The sequence below is a fragment of the Corvus moneduloides genome, chromosome 10 (genome assembly GCF_009650955.1).
Source record: "Corvus moneduloides isolate bCorMon1 chromosome 10, bCorMon1.pri, whole genome shotgun sequence".
NCBI classification, from domain to species: domain Eukaryota; kingdom Metazoa; phylum Chordata; class Aves; order Passeriformes; family Corvidae; genus Corvus; species Corvus moneduloides.
The window spans coordinates 25,340,794-25,359,481 of record NC_045485.1 but is presented as its reverse complement, the minus strand read 5'-3'; the positions used below and the strand labels follow the sequence as shown (position 1 = coordinate 25,359,481).

Genomic DNA, 18,688 nt, shown 5'->3' with positions numbered 1-18,688 from the left:
TTTTCTGCAGATTAAAAATTCTTGGCACAAACCTTGGGCCGTGAAGAAGAGAAATCTGTTTGACGGATGATTTGTCTCAGGTTTAGGCCTGTGTTATGCTTAAATTTCTAAATGGGAGGAGGACTCTTGACATCAGTGGGGTTCTTCCAAGTGCCTGACATTTGAAGAGGTGGAAAAGTCTTGGAGTAGTTGGAATTGCAGTGAGCAATAACGTGGATGTCCTGTCAGTCCTCCTGAGGAGCTTTTCTTACCTGTGGCTCCAGCATTTATAAAAACCCTGCCATTTATTCATCCCAGCAGCTCCACATCCCAGCCTCTGTGAGGCAGGGAAGGATCTTTCTGTTCCTCTTGTCCCACCTCCCAAAGGAGACCGCTCGTGTTTGTGAAGAACCATGGATTTGGGAAAGGTTCTTTCCATTCCTCCTGTCCCACCTCCATGTGAGACTGCTGTTGTGTGTAAAATAAACCCTGCATTCGGGGTTCTTTCCCACTGCTCTCACACCAGTTTTACAGACTTCCCAGTACAATTCAGAGTTGTAAAACTGGGATGGCCACGTGGGGATGCACAGGATCTTGGAGAATCCAAACCTGGCTGACTCCACCTGAATTAGGGCATTGAACAGGGGGATAATTGTAGTTCTTCCCCCAAGTCGTTCCTGAGGTGTATAAAAATAACAAATCATCAGTTCTGCAAAGGGAATGTGACGTTTGGGAGGCCTGGGGGGTGTTGCACAGAGCCAGTGCCAGGGGATGTGGTGTGAGGTGTCCTCTGGAGCAGAATTCCAAAGGTTTTCATGATCCATCCTAACAAAGATGATCTGTAGTGATGCCTCCCTGAAAAATCAACCTAAAAATCCTTGCCGCACATGCTAATGTGTTCTTCTAGCTGCGTGTTTTTCATAGGAGATATTTTAGGAATACTGAAAATATTAAAATCCACTTCAGGTACTCGTGCTAAATATGTTCAACGAGCTCTGCATGTTAAAATTAATTTCTGGCAGAGATGGGGAGGAAGAAAGGAAAAGGATCTGTTAATTCAGTAACACTGCTGAAAAAAAATGAGCTTTTTTCATCGAGGTTTTCTAATTGCTGAGAAAAATGCTGTCAGTATTTTAAAAAAGGTTTGGCAGAATACACAGGAATTATCGAAATTTAGGTAGATTTTCTGTATAAATTGAGATGGTTTGGATGGAAGGACTGGTGAGTGTCACATCTTTTACTGGGTGACAGATACTGACACAGGAACTTGCTAAAGCCAGAATATTTTGTTTTGCACAGAATATCCTTATATTGAAGTGGGGCTGTACCTGTGAACTGAACAACCCCCAAATTGTGGAGATCGTCGTGGGCACCACCGGGGCTGGATCCAGGTGAGGACAGCTGGGTGGATAAATTGCTGTGTGAACTCTGCCAGCATCAACCACCCTGAAATCTCTCCCTGTAATAGAGGTCAGGGCACCCTGACAAAATTGCTTTATCATAATTTTTCTTACCTACTTTCCAGTCTTGACAGAGAAGAGAATTAGATGGGTGCATCTGAGGGGTTATAAAATAGAGGCGTCACTGTTCGAGGGCCACCTCGTGTAGTCTGTGTGCAGTGACGGTGTTAATGCAAATTCTAGCCCAGGCCATTAGTTAAATTTCATTTAATACAGTCCATTTATGCTAAAAAATGTGAATTCCACTAGGAGCTGTGCAGAGATGGGGAGAGCAGCAGCTACCCCTGAGGTTTGGGTTCTGAGAGTGGGGTGTAGTGACAGAAATGTCTCTGGGGCCTCTCCTATCCAGAAGGAACTTCGTGGATCATCCTCCAGGTGGGTTTGGGCTCCTGGGATCCTGCCCAGGATTCTCTTTTCACCCTGAGGACAGGAATTGAGGTGAGGCCTGAAGCAGCACAATGAAATTGTAGTGTCACACCCAGGAATGGCTCTGGAAAAATGAAAATCATGTCTCAGCACCCAGTATTCCATTTTTCCCCTTCACATGCAGCAGCTGTGTGGATTAAAGGAGTTATTTCACTAAACCCAGCTCTGCTAATTCAGACTCAGATCTTTAGCTCACATCTGAAAGTCAGAGAGTTCTCGTTCTGGTGCCCTGTCATCAGTAATAAATGTTCTGCAGCCCCTGACTCGCACCTTGCGTGGCCTCATTGCCTTGAGTGGGGTGATCAGATGTAATTAATGCACTCTGGACTTGCTTAATGATGCAGAAGCAGGAATAGATTCAGGCTCAGTCTCGTCACTGCTTTGCCTCTGAAATCTTAACAGGATTAAAGCACCATTAAAGAAATCCAGGGAGTTGTGTGAGCAGCGGAGTTGCTGAAGCCAGAATTCCTCTGGATTTGTGTCTTGTGCTTGATTGACTATTTAACTGATTTATGTGGAGATTATGTTATCTCTTTGTACACCTATAATCCCTTTCTGCTGCATATTTTGGCAGTTTCGTGCTGCTTGCTGCAGATATTCCCCAGTAGGATCAATAGTTATTAGGACAAGATTGTTCAAAACTTGTTTTCCCTTTCACCTCACCCCCTGGCTTTACAAAATTGAAACAGTTTTGGTTTTTCTTTGCATCTTTTACTGCTGCATTTCGATGGGGAAAAGCACGGGGACGTGGTTATGAGCTTGATAAACCCTGATCCCATAAAATAAAGAAGATCAAAAAAAAAGTGAAATAAAGAGGAGGCTCTTCAGGATAATTCATAGGCCTGGGAGAATAAAAAGAAACAGTCACAGAGCAATCTTGCAATCTGCCAAAAGGATAACAGAGTTAGCAAGAAAATATTTACGACTAAGAGAAAATTGGTGGGAGTCAGATCAAGGATTTGGGTGAGAGAACCACACTTTTATTTTTACAAAACCTATTGTTTTATAAACCTCTGGGAAACAGTTGTGCTTAAATGGCAGAGTAGGATTTGAGGTCACCTGGCTCATGAATAGGGGACGAGTGTGGGTGCCCCCTCTTTTCTCTGAGCTCCCCACAGTGCAGCATTCCCTGGGAAAGTTCCTGGATTTTATGGAGCCCTCAGATTTGGGTCTGGATGGCCCCTGAGCTCCAAAATATCAGAATAATTAATGTCAGTTTGTTTCATGGAGGGAAGGAGCTTGGAGCAGCCTGGGATAGTGGAAGGTGTCCCTGCCCATGGCAGGGGTGGCACTGGATGATCCTTAAGATCCCTTCCAACCCAGCCTATTCCAGGTCACTGCCTCAGCGTTGGACATTCTTTATTCTGAGGAATTTCATTCATTTCTTCAACAGAAGGATTTTTATAAGGTCCTGTTTTTATTGGTTTCTCATGAGTGCAAAATCAGTCAGCTAATTGTGTTTAAAATGTGCAGAATTACGTAAATGTCACAAAAGAATCTCACCAAAATTTATAGGTCCTAGAAAATGCACTGATAACCTGGCTAAACTCTTACTCAGCATGGCAAACATTTCATTCAATCTTTGTAGAAGTAATGCTTGTGTCATTCAGGAATATAATAAATCATAATTTAAATGTCATGTCCACTCACTAAGTTTTAGAAAACTCAAGCTACTCAGTTAAAGAAAAAAAATTATGAAAAACCAAGGAATGGGGAATTCAGGGATAAGTCCAGTTCCTGGAAATTAAATCAGTATGTGTAAGTTCACACAGACAGGAAAAGCAATAGCATTTGTGTGTGCTTGTTCTTAAGTTCTTTACAGCCTTTCATAGAATTCTAGATTATCAATTATATATTATGACATTTTCCTGTGTTAAAAACTTGTGGGAGGGTTCTGATTTTTTTCAATTCTTGGAACTAATCTCAAGCACCACTTCTCAAATTTAAGAATCCCAGGCCCTGCCTGTTCCATAACTCACTAAGATCACTCTCCAGGAGTAACCATAACTGCAAGGTTAATAATTTTTAAATAGTGTTCTAATTTACTTTATTGTGTATGGCGTGGACATTGCTGTAACAGCAATAACTACATTGGAACTAGGCAGAAATAATTTGGGAAACATCATTTTAGCAGCTGTGGCTGAGATTAGAACAGACAGAGCTTGTTAAGTTCAAAGTTATTTGTCCATTGTGCTGCTTCTGATTCTGCACTGCGGGAGGAGTTCAGGTTGTACAAATGTGCTTTTTGTTCAGCTGCAGGAAAATTCATTCCAGACAAAGTCAATAAAAACAGGTCATTTTCATCAAGTTGATGTATTTCTCCTCAGTTACACTATTACAAATCAATGGGAGTAAATCCATAGTTAAGAGTGTAACTTGCATAAGGATCCAGGGACTTCTCAGTGGCTGGAGAAAAGTGCAGAGAAGGAGTAATCAAAGTTTAATGTCTGAATCCTTCCAATGAGAAGATAATTTCTGTTTCATGTCAAAACCTGTGATCAGTACAGAAATTATCTATAGGATTTATTGCTTTAAACCCTCAATGTAATGAATTTATTTGTTCCTCCTCCCTTATGGAATTCTCTGCCCCTGTTTGGAGCAGCTTTTCCACAGATGATTTCATTCTGTGAGTGAAATGTAGCGGCAGAATTTGGGGAATTGAGGTGGAAGGTGAAGTGGCTGAGGATGGGGGTTGATGTCCTTTAACTTCTCTGCTTTGGGAAGTTTTTCCTTTAGGAAACTCAGGAAAACAATGGGTGTCCCAGCCAGCCAGAGAAGGATTTGAAGGCGCCTTTCAAGATAAATGTAAGTATGCAACATGAAATAATTTGTTTTACCTACGTGAGATGATTTCTGAGAGAACAAGTTGAGAGTATTTGTTTGGCTGATGGAAAGGATGAAACCTGAGGTGAAGCCGAGAGAACAGAACTTGACTAAAATACGTCTCTTACAGAGAATTTCCCTAATTAAATTGAAAAGTTGGCACCTCTGTCAGTCTTGAGCATTGAAAAGAGAATAATTTATGACTCGTGGCAATCCCTGTTTAATGGTACAGGGCTCAGCTAAAACATTCCCTGCACCTTTGGAGATCAGATCTGCAGACCTAAGACCTGGAATTCATAAAATCCAGGAACACAAAGTTATTTTAAGGTTGGCAGCTTTCAGTGAGGAAGGTCAGGACAGTTCCATTCCATTGGTGTGGCTGTCCAGGAGGCACTCAGTGAGCTGGATCTGCTGTTTATTGCTCATGTCTCTTCCTGAGGGAGTTTATAAATTAATAACCACATTCCCATTTATCCTGAAAACTCAGGAGAGCAAGATTTGATCTGTTTTAAATACAACTCTTTAAAGTTAATTGTGTAAAATGGAACATCCCCTAGTTTAATTCGTGTACTGACTTAATTTAGGACACAAAATGCACATGGATTTGGGAGATATGAAGTATTTTAGGATTTTTTTACCAAATTCCTTGATACTGAATACCAAGCGAATCGAATCAGTTTCCATTTTGGTTTTGGAACTAAACTCCAGACAATTCCTGTACGTGGTAGGAATTTGCTATTTTCCTAACGAATGAGCCCACTCAGGAGAATCAGAAATTACTGCTGATAATTAAAAAACCAGACAAAGAAACATTGTGGGGAGAAAAGAAGGTACAACAATCGAAACTGAATCAGTTAGAAAATTGCAGGCACCATGAGTTTGGTGGTATTGGTTTATCTGTCTCAGCTGGGAGAGCAGACACCAAAGATCCTCTCCAATATTGAGGCGAGACACTTGTTTTTCATTAGCTGGCTGATATTTATCATTGAGATCAAGATTTGCCTTCTTGTATGGGGGGAAAATCTCAAGATCCAGATTTTTCAGTTTCTAAGGGGGGAGACTTAAGAGTCACAGATCTGTCTGCCTTTAAAGCTATAAAAAAATTGAAAATTTAACCTCTCTTCCTCACCACCTTTGAGAAATTTAATCTGGACATGATTAAGTTAAACTTAAGAAGTTTTGTCTGACTCAATACAAGCAGTCAAGTTTAAGACTTGGAAATATTTCTTGGATTTAATAGAGAAAGGAGCAGGTTTGGTCATTATTTGTGTGCCTGAATAGTGTCAAAACCTCACTTGTAGGATTAAATACGACACAGAGCAGGACCTGTCAGTCCAGAACTGGAAGAGTCAGCAGGGCTGGGTGAGTGCCAGGTTATTCCTGAAATTATTCTCATTGCATGGGTGCTCCCATCTCGAGGGATCACATTCCCAGTGTTCCTGCAGCCCTTCAATCAAGGAGGAACTAAGACAGGGAGTGTTTTCAGCCTGGTAAATGAGGTGTGGGCAGAAATGTGGAGCTCGCAGTTTATCAGCAGGATGAAGTGGGAATGGAAGTGGGGAGTTTATCAAACCCCAAGTAACTGGGAGGAGCAGGGGTTTGCTGGGTCGGTGGCAATATTTCACTGAGGCTTTGAGACAAACTCAGTCCTGCAGCTCGAGTGGCAGTGATTTTTACAAGGTTTTAATGAGGGGACATCTGTGGCTGTAGCCTCAGCACAGTCCGTGTCCTTTATGGCATCAATAATTTATGATTATTTAATGGAGACCTGCAGAATATAAACTATTCCTGGTGGGGGATGACTTTATTGAAACCATCTTCTGGGGCTGAAGAGTCTTTGAAGTGTCTGCCTTCAGTGGAACACTAAGTAACGGATCCATTATAATTTTATTGTTGCACAAGAGAAAACCCTGTTCAGCTGTCGTCTGGTGGAGAGGGTTGTAATATATCACTTGCTTTTGTGTGAACAGAACAATTTCTCATCTCTGGTCTGCTCCTGAAAAATTCCCAGTGTGACTTGAGGAGAAAAGCATTTAATAATTTGCATAATATCTATTTTGAAACGTGTCTAAAGAAGAGCTGATGTGTTGCTCAGATAGGGTTCAGTAAAAATGCACAGCCCCAGTTCTAATTTCACATCCTCCACCCTCCTAAAACCAGAATAATTCTGGTGATTTTAATAGAATTAATAGGGTAGGACCAAAGATGTCACATCATCCTTGATTTGTGAAGGATAAATAACCGTTCTCTGTGGCTTGTGTGTGAACTCCCTGCCTCAACCAGTTTGGAGTCTCTTACTAAGGTGGTTTCAAAGAGAGATGGAGAAATCATTATTGCTGAAAATGAAAACCCAGAGTGAGAAGTGAAATCTTACAATCCCAGAAAGGTTTGGTTTGGAAGGCACCTTAAAATCCTCAAGTGCCACCCATCTTCCATGGGCAGGGACACCTCCCACTGTCCCAGGCTGCTCCAAGCCCTGTCCAGCCTGGCCTTGGGCACTGCCAGGGATCCAGGGGCAGCCACAGCTGCTCTGGAAAATAGATCCTTTTATAAACCCCGCTGAGTTGTGTTCACCCTCTATTTTTCATCAGATAATGCTGATGGGAATCATCCTCATACATAGGAATCATCCTCAGACGAATACTTGGGAATCAGTTTGTGTTGTTTCTACTGTTCACACATCTCTTGGCTTCAGGATTCTCCTAATAACTTGCTTTTTAAAAAAGAAAGAGTAATGTGAGAAAACAAATAATGAGCAAAACACCTTCTGGACTCATATTATCCTTATGATCCTCATCCTTATTATTTGACATATATTCCAATGTATTTTGGATCTTTTTCCTCAGCCTTGGCAATAATTCAGTTTTCTATAGATCCTACAGCCTTCCAGGAGGCTTTTTTTGGTGTTAATTCCCCCTGAAATCAGCTGAGTTTGGCTAGGGAATTCTGAAGGTTAGAAACCCATTTCCAGTCTCCTGGAAATCTTTCCATTTCCACTGTTGTTGCAAAGCCTTTTTTACATCCCTATTACATAAGTTAAATTAAGAACATAGGTCTAGTCGTAGTCATAATCAATTTTCTGATTATGTAGAGAAGGAAAAAGTGCTGGAGCATTAACAATTTTTAAAAGTACATTTAAATCATTATTCATTTATAGGGTTGCATTAATTTCTGAATAATGCAGCACTGGAGATGGATGATTCACAGCCATGTAAAGTCTTTTGTAGTCGTTTAGAGCCTCATTATTTGAATCTATCACTCACTGTTTCCACCCACAGACGCTTCTTGAAGTGAGGAGGCAAAACCACTCTGGTGCAGATAAAAGGGAGAGCCTGGCAAAACAAATACAACAACAATTTTAATTAGGCTGATGTTCCTGAATTCCCACAAGGTGAGCAGAGTACGCTGGCAGCCATTCCAAACCCAGCTGGAGCAGGGCTCAGTGCTTCCCAGCCAGAATGAGGGGCTGGGCCCAGCTGCAGCACCAAGCAGGGGTCACAGCTCTTCCCAAAAAAAGGGGCTGAGGTTCTCCAGCTGCAGGACAAGTGGCAGATCCAGGTCGATGGGAGAATTTGCTGACTTAGCACATCAGGCACCAAAAATGAACAAAAAGTGAACCCAAACCAAACAGTGAAGACAGAAATAATAAAAACCAGGAGACACCTGTGGAGCCAGAAGCCGCTAAGGGAGGAGGGAGGTTGGCTGCAAACTGCTGACTCAGGCATTGCTTCACTTTATTTCTACTTGATTTGCAAAAAGGGATTTTTTTCCTATTTGTTTCCTCAGATAATGACACCTCTGCATTGATTTTTTTTTTCTTTTTTTTTACTTCTTTGTTTTCTCTTTTGAAAATTTGATCTTTTGTTAGAGGTAGGGCTGAGTTATTAATGGCAATGTGAGCCTGGTGAGGGAGGCTGAGGCACTGCATCAACCCCAAACAATGAGTTGGGTTTCATTTCACTCCCCACGGAGCAGATGAGAGAGATGAGCAAGTTCAGGTGAAGTACAACCAAGGGCTTTGATGAAAAGAAAGAAAAAAACATCTGCTAAATTTAATATGAAGATTTTGGTAGCTCTTTAGGAGTTAATTTAGGAGCCATTTTTTAACTTCTTCAGTGCAGTTATCAGTTTTCATATAGAAGCTACAGGAAGCAGGAATTCCTGTGTAAATGCCTTTGGACAGTTCTTGCTGGAAGAAAAAGTTATTTTTCAGACAGAGAAATTTTTTTTCTACGTGTATTCATTATTTTAAAAGGTGAAGGATATTATTCTTTAATTGCTGGCTTAACAATTCACCATGTCTTTTACTTTTAGTACACCCTTGGTGCTCAGACTCTGCCATAAGTTTCTGTTGTCTACCTGTATTTTATCTTGGATCGCAGAATCCCACAATCCCAGAATGGTTTGGGTTGGAAGGGACCTTAAAGCTCATCCCATTCCACCCCTGCCATGGGCAGGGACACCTTCCACTGTCCCAGGCTGCTCCAAGCCCCGTCCTGGCCTTGGATATTCCAGGGATCCAGGGACACCCACAGCTTCTCTGGGAATTCTATTCCAGGGCCTCCCCACCCTCACAGGAGAGAATTTTTCAGTGAGAGGATTTGCAATGCCAGTGGTGTTTAGAGAGACAAAACCCCTGGAACTTCTTCTCTTGGAGCTCTTGAAACTTTTGGAGCTGCTTCTTGCTGACCTTTGAAAATGAGAGGAGATCAAGGCACGTGTGTGACTGTAGGATGTGTAGAAGCTCCCTGGGAGTAATGATTGAGACATTTGTTCTTACACAGAGGGTTCTGGCTGTTTATTTATTTATTTGCTTCTGGTATTTGGGCAGAGATACGAAAAAGCTGCAAAGCACAGCTCAGTTTTTAAGTCTGACACTCTGGAGAGTGTGCTGAGATCAGCACCCTGTGTATTAATCCAAAGGTTCTCATAAATAAATTTCCACCCTGTTTATCATTTTCCCAGGAAGTTTAATTTTTTTAGGAAGACAGACAGATTTTTGGCAGCTGGGCTGAAATGAATCCAGCCTGGCTTGTGCATTCAGGAGGAGCATTGAAGGCTTTGTGTGGTGCTGGGCAGAGCCTCTTCTTCCTTCCCATGGCGAGAGCCCCAGTGGGACCTTTTGGATCATGAAAAAAAGGGACAAAATAGGAAAAAAATAGGACTTTTGGGCCTAAACCTGGCAGCCTGTCCTGCTGGTGGGAGATATTTGCCTCAGCAGCAGGATTTTCCCTACTCAAGGGGCCAAGATGCTTTGCAGAGTGATGGAGATGACAGAAACCCTCTCTGCTGGTCATCCCTGTCCATAATTATCCATACCTGCCGTGTTTCCACTCCTGAGGAGGAGGGGACAAGCAAAGTGACCTCGTGCTACCTGTGAGCAGGCCAGTTCCTCGTGGTTTAGCCCAAAATGGTCACTGAGGGTTTCAGCCCATGGAGAACAGGGAATTTGGGGCACTTTGCCATTAAATGTTCCTCCCTCCCAGCTGCCAGGAGCTTTAAAAGAGGTTTTCTGAGTGGTTTCTGAGCTGAACCTGCAGGGGTAGGGTTTGCAGCAGTCACCTCTCATTATTCCTGGGAATATTGGAAATGAGGTGGTGACTGCTCCTCCACAATAAAGTGTGCACAGGAAGCGAGCCATGAATATGTAAATGAAGCAGAAACCATTAATATCAGATAAATTCTGCAGCTCAGTGCTTTCTGTGTATCCAGAGCCGGCAGATTGGCTTCCCCAAGGAAAGGCAGGGTATGGAGAAGTTACATTTCTATTACCCAGTATTTGCATAGAAATGATTGCTTCCTGTGGGGCTGGAGGCAGGGGGAGAGGGGGAAAAAGGAGGGAGTGCAGTGGTAGAACACCACGATATCCTGATTATTTTTCAAAGATGGAAAGGGGGACTTGTTATATCCACTCATGGTGGTAATGATGTGGTTATTAAAGGTGTAATCACCTTGGAGCAAGGCATGTTTTTGATCTGCCTCTTGCTGAAAGCTGGTAATGGTTTGTGATCGATTTTTAAAAATACCAAAGAAAAACCAAAGCAAAAGGGACAAACCCCCCCCCCCCCAAAGAAAACCACAAAGAAATCCAAACCAAAAGCCCCCAAAAATCTATTTTCTTGTTCTTAGAAAAAGCCAAACTTACTCTTAAGTCCTTGATGAAAGGCACCGTAGGGGAGCCAGGAGCAGAGTGAGACACTTTCACACTCGGGAGCTGCTGCTCTCCTGAGCGTGTTTGAGGGACATCAGCACAGAAACGCCTTTCACATGGAATGGAAATCACCAGGCACATTTCTAACAAGGGTCGTTAAGTCCAGAAATGCCAGCTGGGACTCTGGAACTTCTTGGAGCTCATGGAGGCTGCAGGAGTCACTTGGGTGCTTTTGGGGTGGTGAGTGGAGCAGGAACGAGCCAACAGAGCCATGCTCCCTGCACAGCCCATCTCTGGTGCCTGGGAAGGGCTGAGGCTGAGCTCTGGGATCTTCTTCCAAGGGGTTTTGGAGCGTTCCAGAGGAAAAATAGCACCATGTCCCTCTGCTGGCCTCGCTAGCAGTGATTTAATGGGGGGTTCAAGTCTTACCATTGATCTAGGCTGGCTTAGCTCTCATTTGTCATTGTTCCTGCATCTTTTCCAATTGCTCCTTGCCCAGAACTGGGATGTTCTACAAACCCAGTGGGAGTCAGGAGTGGTGGCTGAGGGCAGGTGGAAGCCAGGCCAGACCTCTCAGTATTTATTTTGGAATGGGGAAAGGACAAATCAGTCGGTCACGTGAGTTTCCTGAACTGTGTAGTGCGCAAACAGGAGCTGAGTCCTTCACGGTCCTGGCACAGAAACACTTTTCCCTCACTGAAGAGACTTAGAGGAGAACATTCTCATTACAATTTTTGTCATGAGGACAGATTGCTGGCTCTTTTTGCATTCTCATTAAAGCCTCTGTCAGCAGCCATTTGGAATTTTAATGCTTTATATTTCTTGTAATTCACGATGTTTGGGCTGTGAGGATCTGACCTTTCCACTGCTCTGTGGTTTGACTGACTGAGTGCTTCTCCCTCAAGTTGCCTCCCATTTTTTGCCACATTAAAAGGAGAGGTAATTAAGGAAGATGTGCATGTCTGCTCATCACTCCTTTCAGGGGTGCAGGTCAGACGTGTCCTATTGTTGCAGTGGAGTTGAGGTATTCATCACCTCGGGTGAACTTACAAAGCATCCAGTTCCTTTTTCGGCGTTCATTGTTCTCAGGTGTGCTAAATGAGGAGAAAATATGCAACACTACTTCTCAGGCATGAAAATTAATGCTCAAGACAGAAATTCTCTGTAGCAGAGGCTTTGCATGGAGCCTGAGTGTTGGCTGGGGTTTCAAAATAGCTGTTTTCAACAACTCCATCAACAGCAGATTCCCTCACTCTGCTGAGTAACTCACAGAGAAATTTAATGCATTTCGTGAACACCTTCTAACAGAGTTTTCAGTTTATTAAAGCTGCTTTTGGTGATTCTCAGCTGTGGGTAGTTCCATAGGCTTTGTAGTGGCATTAAGGAAGTATCTCCACTGACATATTGTCCCAGCCTTTGACTATTGCTCAGGTGCAATCCTCTCCCTCCCTGACATTTGAATTCAAGCATTTGCAGCATGCATTCCTGGGGAAAAGTCCTGGATAAAATCCATTCCTGTTTGGCTACACAGCTTGGGAAGCCACAGCCTGCTAATAAAAACAGAACTCTGGAAAGGAGATTAGAGTTTACAGGCACCTATTTCTGAGCTTGCCACGTTTGTTAGATCTGAGTGCTCTGAGTTAATGTGAAACACTACAGACATTCTGTGTGGACAGAGATTTTATTTTTGCAGGGAGAAATCTGTTGTGAAGTTTAGCTCATCTTGCATTTGTCTGACACAGCCTCTGTTCAGTGCTTTTTGTTTGGTGGAAAAGCGCTCTCATATGAAAGGGGTTCTGCCTTGTTCCAACAACCTGATTTCCTCCTTCTCTGGCCAGAGGTATTTTAGCTGTTTCTTTATAACATAATGATTCTGGTAACGTTTTGGTGCTAACATCTGTATGGGACTAACAGGAATTGATACCAGAATAGCAGCACCTCTGGCTTTGGAGGGGGGAGAGAGCCCAGCCCCAAGGCTGAGTGTGACACCAGCATTTCCTGGTGGTTTTGTGGGAAATTTTGGTGTGTTGGGCTGGTAAAATTAGATGCTTAAAGCCATCTCTGGATGGCTTCAGTGACTCAACCGAGCTGAACCACCACCAAACTCTGCTTCACTGGGGTTTTTGGTGTGGAAATGGCCCATTCGAGCTTCAGCCTCTTCCAGCCTCACCCCACATCTTCTGCCATGATCCCATTGCAGAGCTGCTTTTGCTCTCTTCTCACCAGTTTTAATGCTTGGCAGAGAGGTAAATTAAGTATTTTTGGTAGGCTGATTGGATCCTGTCTTGCTCTGCCCACAGCATCTCGAAAACTGAATTTATTCTCGTTTAGAGAGCCAGTGTTTGCCATCATTCCTGCTCCATCTCTTCCCAGATTTCTCTGAGGGTTTCCTTGAGGTGCTGCTGTCCAGGTTTCTGACTGTAAGTGAACCACCTGTTTATTGCTCTGTGCCTTCACCTGATCATAGATCACCCGTGGATCACCAGTGCTGGTCCCAACATTTTATTGTCTATAAAACTCTGGAAAAGCAACATTTTCATATGCAGAGGTAAGAAAATCTTGGGTGTTGTCGTGCTGGAGGATTGCAAAACTCTGTTAGTGACAAGGCTCCATCTCAGAGCACTTTGGAAAGCTGCAGTGGTGATGGGACATTCCTTTTCCCATGGCAAAGATTTTCTGGAGCTGGTGCCAGGCATGCACTTAACCAGAAAAGTTAACTGGATCATCCCCTAAGTTTATGGAGTGAATTCCTGGATGTGTCTGTGCTCAAGGGGATCCAGACAGAAGCAGTTGCTGACTTCTGCCATATCACCTTCCATCTCCAGAGGGGTGGGGACTCACCCTCACCAACACAGAACCATGTTTCCAGTCACTTGTTTCTGCCTCTTACGCCAAAAAAAATCTCAGTTTAACTCTTCTTGGAGATAACAGGAAGGAGCAGAGTTGCTCAGGCATTTAATGTGGGTGTGAAATGCTTTGGAAATTCAAATAGGTTCTGTTTAATGCCACTTGGGCCTTGCCGTGCTCTACAAAATACAAGTCCTGGCACTTCAGCACCTCTGCAATGGTTTAAAGTTACAGAAGAAGGTGAAGTTTTGTAATGTGGTCCTAAATCTGAACATTTCTAATTTCAACCACTTCATCTTTTGAATTTATTCACCCTATAAGTTCACTTCAAAATTCAGTGATGAAGCTCTGAGACAGATAACAAAAACAATCAATCAGCTTGTCAGGCTGGGAATGAAAATGCTGATTAGGAAGTGAAATGTTGAGGAGAACAAATAAGAAATTATTCAACAAACTCATGGACTTTTGTTACTGAAATAAAACAGTTCTGAGCGACCTTCTTTGGACATATTTGGTTGTGAAAGTTTCTTGAAATTCCTCTCTGGCCTGAAAAGATAGGAAAAACCAGAATTAAAGACCCTTTTGGATAAGGCATTCACTTAGGTCAGAGATTTGTGTTCCTATCCGAGCCACCTCCTAAAGGCTGAAATCCTGAAATACTTCAGAAAGTGTTTCCAACCCAAGTTTTGTTTGTTTAATTCATCTTCTCTCTGGTGGTTGCTGTGGTGATGGAAACTCCTCTTTGTGTCGTCCCAGCAAGGATGAAATTCTTCTGGGAAAAGCTGTCCTAGGTCACTGTGTGGTCTGAAAATTCACAAGGAATTCAGACCAGTGAGATCTCTTCTGCTTTTGCTCAGGGAATTCCCACTGAAATCTGGCTGGGGCAGCTTTGTCACCTCACTTGCACAGAATCTTCTGGAAATTTGAGGAGCAGCAAGAGAGACTCAGCTCAAAGTCATGACTTACCACTTTCATTTAACTCTCCTGAGCATCTGAAGAGCCTCAGATTAATCTGCAGAGGGAAAACTCTTCTGTAGGCAGGGGGAGAGCACGAAATATCACCTGGCAAAGGTGAATCTCTGGGCAGATGGAGTTTCAGACACAAAGTGGCACTGAGATTAAACTGTTTTGTAAAATCAAGCACAATGTGTATTATTTAATGCCTGCTGGGGTGCAGCAGCAGCTTTCTGAAAAAATGGGGTGAAATTTAGTGTTTCATTGGTTCACTTACAAATTTAAAGCAATTTATTGTTTAAATGGCTATAGCAAACATCTCTTGTCCCCTGGCTGATACAATTTCCTTAAATTGCTGCCTGTTTGTGGGAGCCTCTGTCTTTACATTTTGCTTTCCAGTTTTTATTTCGAACAGCAGATAACCCATTATTTTCCCCTGCAACTTGCAAATCTGCTGTGTCTGGATTCCTGTGAGCCCAGCAAAGGCCATTTCCCATTTTAAAGGAATGAGAAAAGTCATTGTGGGAGATTCATTTTTGCTGCCCTGTTTTTCTTATTTATTCCTAACGTTCTGCCCATTTGCCACGAGCTTCTTCACATTTCAGGAGCAGCCAGTCTTCTGTGGGAACAAATTGTGCTATTTACTCCTGTCCTCAGAGGAAAGGAATGGTTTAGGGGGAGAAATGTCCAGGACAATGAGGAGAACTGGTGCTGAGTATTCCCAGCTGGGGAAATCCACCTCAGGGAAATTGCTCTCAGCTGAAATCAGGGGATGTCATGGAAGTAGGGACTGATTTTTAGCCTGGTTTTTGTGTTTCTGTAGCATCAGAGCCTGTGGGGAGGAGAAGCATGGCCTGGGCATTGCTGTGCAAATGGTTTGCTGCTTTGGGGGGGAAAGGTGGCAAATGGGTTTTTATTACATTTTTCAAATGTGATATTTATGCATATTTTCTCTTTTTGTTTAAGGGGAGATGTCTCTGTTAGGAACCAATAGGGAAACAACAAATTTAAATGGGAAAAAAACCAATAGGGTTGTTTGAATTTGCAAATAAATCTGTGCTGTCAAAAGCTTCAGTCCCAAGCCCCAGTCCTTACACTTCTCTGATAACATTTGAGATGTTGCAAGGCTTGGTTTGTTTCAAAGTAAGTAAAATCCAGGACTTCTTTCCTATTTTGTTTTGGCTGGCTCTGCACAGCACTCCAGAGCTGTGCTGACGTTCCCTGAGGACACTCAGTCCATGTGGGATGTGGGGATCCCTAAACGTGTCACTGAGGTTATTTCACTGTTCTTAATTTAAATGGGAAAGAACCATGGAGTTGTCAAGGTTGGAAAAGACCTCTGAGATGATCCAGTCCAACTTTCAACTGAATCCCACCCTGCCCACTAAAACATATCCCAAAGTGCCACTTTCACTCATTTTTGGGCACCCTCAGGGTGGTGACTCCAGCCCTGCCCTGGGCAGCCTGTCCCAGTGCTTGGTCACTCCTTCAGGGAAGAAATCTTTCCTAATATCCAACCTGAACCTCTCCTGGCACAACTGGAGGCCATTTCCCACTGGATAATAAACGAATGATGTGGTAGGAATCCTAAAGGTGTGGGGCTTAGGCCGGGCCCCGGACAAAGTGGGGTCCAGTTCTTTAAAAATCTCCTCAGGGACCTCCAGGCCTTTGAAACTCAGCTTTTAGTGTATTTAACATGACTGGTAATGCCTCCCAAATGCTCTTTCCCTACATTTCCTTTGCATGTGGCATGATTCCATTGGAACTGGTGACAGCCCCTGGCAGCAGTGAATCCTGACAGGAAATCTCCCGGTTCCCTTTTTTTTTTTTAAATTGTAGGAATATGTTGCAGGTGACTGTGGCTATAAAGACCTTTCTTTCAGACAGTTTCTGTTTGTTTCTCTCTCCTTTTGCTTTGCAAGAGGAATAACCTGTGTGGTAAATAGAATTGTGTGCTTTCCCCTGAGCAGATACCCCATAAGCCTAATGTGGATGGCCTGGATTTGAGGACAGCCCAAGAAAATTCATTTCCTAAATCCAAATAGGCTTCTGGATGAGTTGTGGCATCACCCTGCATCTCTGAGAGAAGTTCAAAGGTTGAGTGGGCTGAGTTTTTGAAGTAAAAAAATTCAACTGGCTTTCCTGGGTGGGTCTTGGAAAAGGAAAAATTCCTTGTAGTTCTGCAGGAGTGGGATTTACTGCCCGGCCAGCGGAGCAGGAGCCTTCAGGAAATGGTTTCTGTGCAATCCCATGGGCCAGATTTTCCTTACCAGTCTTGGAGAAAGTTACAGAAAACATAAAAAGCACGAAGTCAAATATATTCTTGAAATTTCCAGAACTGCCTAAATCTAAGATTTGACTACATCAGATGCTCCACTTTTCCCTCAACAGTTAAAAAAGGATTGAAAAGAAGCAAACAGGGAGTCTTTTAATTAAAGTGGTGAACTGTAATTATTTTGGTTCTCTCAGCATTTGGGAGAGAGCTGAAGTGTGATATTCCATATACACACATGTATGTGCATGCACACTACACTCTGTACAATTCAGCCTCTTTGATTCCTGATTTTTTGGCTTTCAGCTCTGTCATCTGCATAACATGGTCCCACAGCAATTAAAAAATGGTCTTTGTGAGATCCTCAGAGAAACCTGTCCCTGTGACTCAAGAAATTGAATCAGAGTAGCATCACAGTGGGAAGATTCTGGGATGGAATTGGGATTGTGAGCTCTTGCAGGATTGACTGGGGAAGCTGGTGGCTTCCTGAAGCCTCATCCTAAAGGAGCGGTCTCCTGCTGGCCTGTTTCTCCTCCTCCGTGTAAACACAACAGAGAAATTTGGTTTTATTTCCTTTCTGTTAGGTTTGAAGTGCTGCTTCTCCCAGTGAGCTTTAAGGAACTCTCCATACCTCAAGTTTGGTTTGGGGCTTTGTCCTGCTGTAGAAACCCAGTTCCTTATTTAGGGTCTAATTCACATACGAGAGTGACTCTTACAGTCTTTGAGGCTGTTCCTTAATTTTTCTTCTGGAGTGCACTCAATAAACTCGATTTTTATTTCATTTTAGGTTTGCAAAGCATTCCTACCACCCTGGAATTTGCTCCATCCCTCGGATCATCCCGGTGCCTCCTCTGAATTTGCTCCAGCAGCTCCACGTCCTTCCCGTGCTGAGCCCCAGGGCTGGGGCAGCTGAGCACAGGAGCAGAATTCCCAAATATTCTTGGCTTTGTGGTGTGTGGCTTAAAAGCAGAGAGTGCTGGGGTTTTACCTCCAAGGAAGGTGTTCAGGAATGATGTTCCTTGTGAGCTGTCTGCCTGGGAACAGCAGCTGTGATCAAGCTGGCTTTGTTTGAGCCAGACAGGCAGGCAGCTCCTTCCCAGCAAACAGCAAATTCCTGAGCAAATAGGTCAGGGAATCTTAAAAAGAGAAAAGATCTCCAAAAGAAAGAAAAAACCCCATTTCATCTCCCAAACTGTGCCACCTCCATCTCTGTGGCCATGGCAGAGAAGTGAGCAGGAACTTCAAAAATGCCGATTTACTCTCCACACTTCAGTGCTTTTCTCTAAAGATGTTGGTGTGAGGTGTCTGTAGTTATATACAAATAAACATGCATAGCAAATATGTATTATAATGTTTAACACGAGTATATAAAATAGAAGGTGCATAATAAATATTGAAGTATAATATAGATATAATTTTAATATGCATGCCTGATACCAGAAACTGAAGTGTCAGCATAAGCCAGCAGGTGTTTGCATGGATTCCTGGTCACTTATTTGATATTAACTCCACAAACAGAAAGAAAATTAAGAAAATATAAGAAAGAAATGATGAAATAAGAAAATTAACCCAAAACTTTATTAAAAATATAACTTGAGGCCTGGGCTCACATATATTATAATGATTTATGACCATCTAAGTGTGTTTTACTTACCAAGTGATGTGCTGTATTTTATAATATTTTATAGTTTTCATATTTTCACATTATATTTCGTATTTTATAATTTCAATTGGCTTGGGAAGTTCTGAAATGAATCCTTAAGTGCTGCTTGCTTT

At 42.8% G+C, this 18,688-nt stretch overlaps 1 long non-coding RNA gene across 1 annotated transcript; it reads left to right on the top strand.

Annotated features, from left to right (window-relative positions):
• Nucleotides 1–4,584: 4,584 nt before the first annotated feature.
• On the top strand, nucleotides 4,585–18,447 carry LOC116448871. The gene is made up of 2 exons (XR_004242134.1): nucleotides 4,585–4,670; nucleotides 17,700–18,447. It is a non-coding gene; the product is annotated as an uncharacterized LOC116448871 (long non-coding RNA).
• The last annotated feature ends 241 nt before the right edge of the window (nucleotides 18,448–18,688 follow it).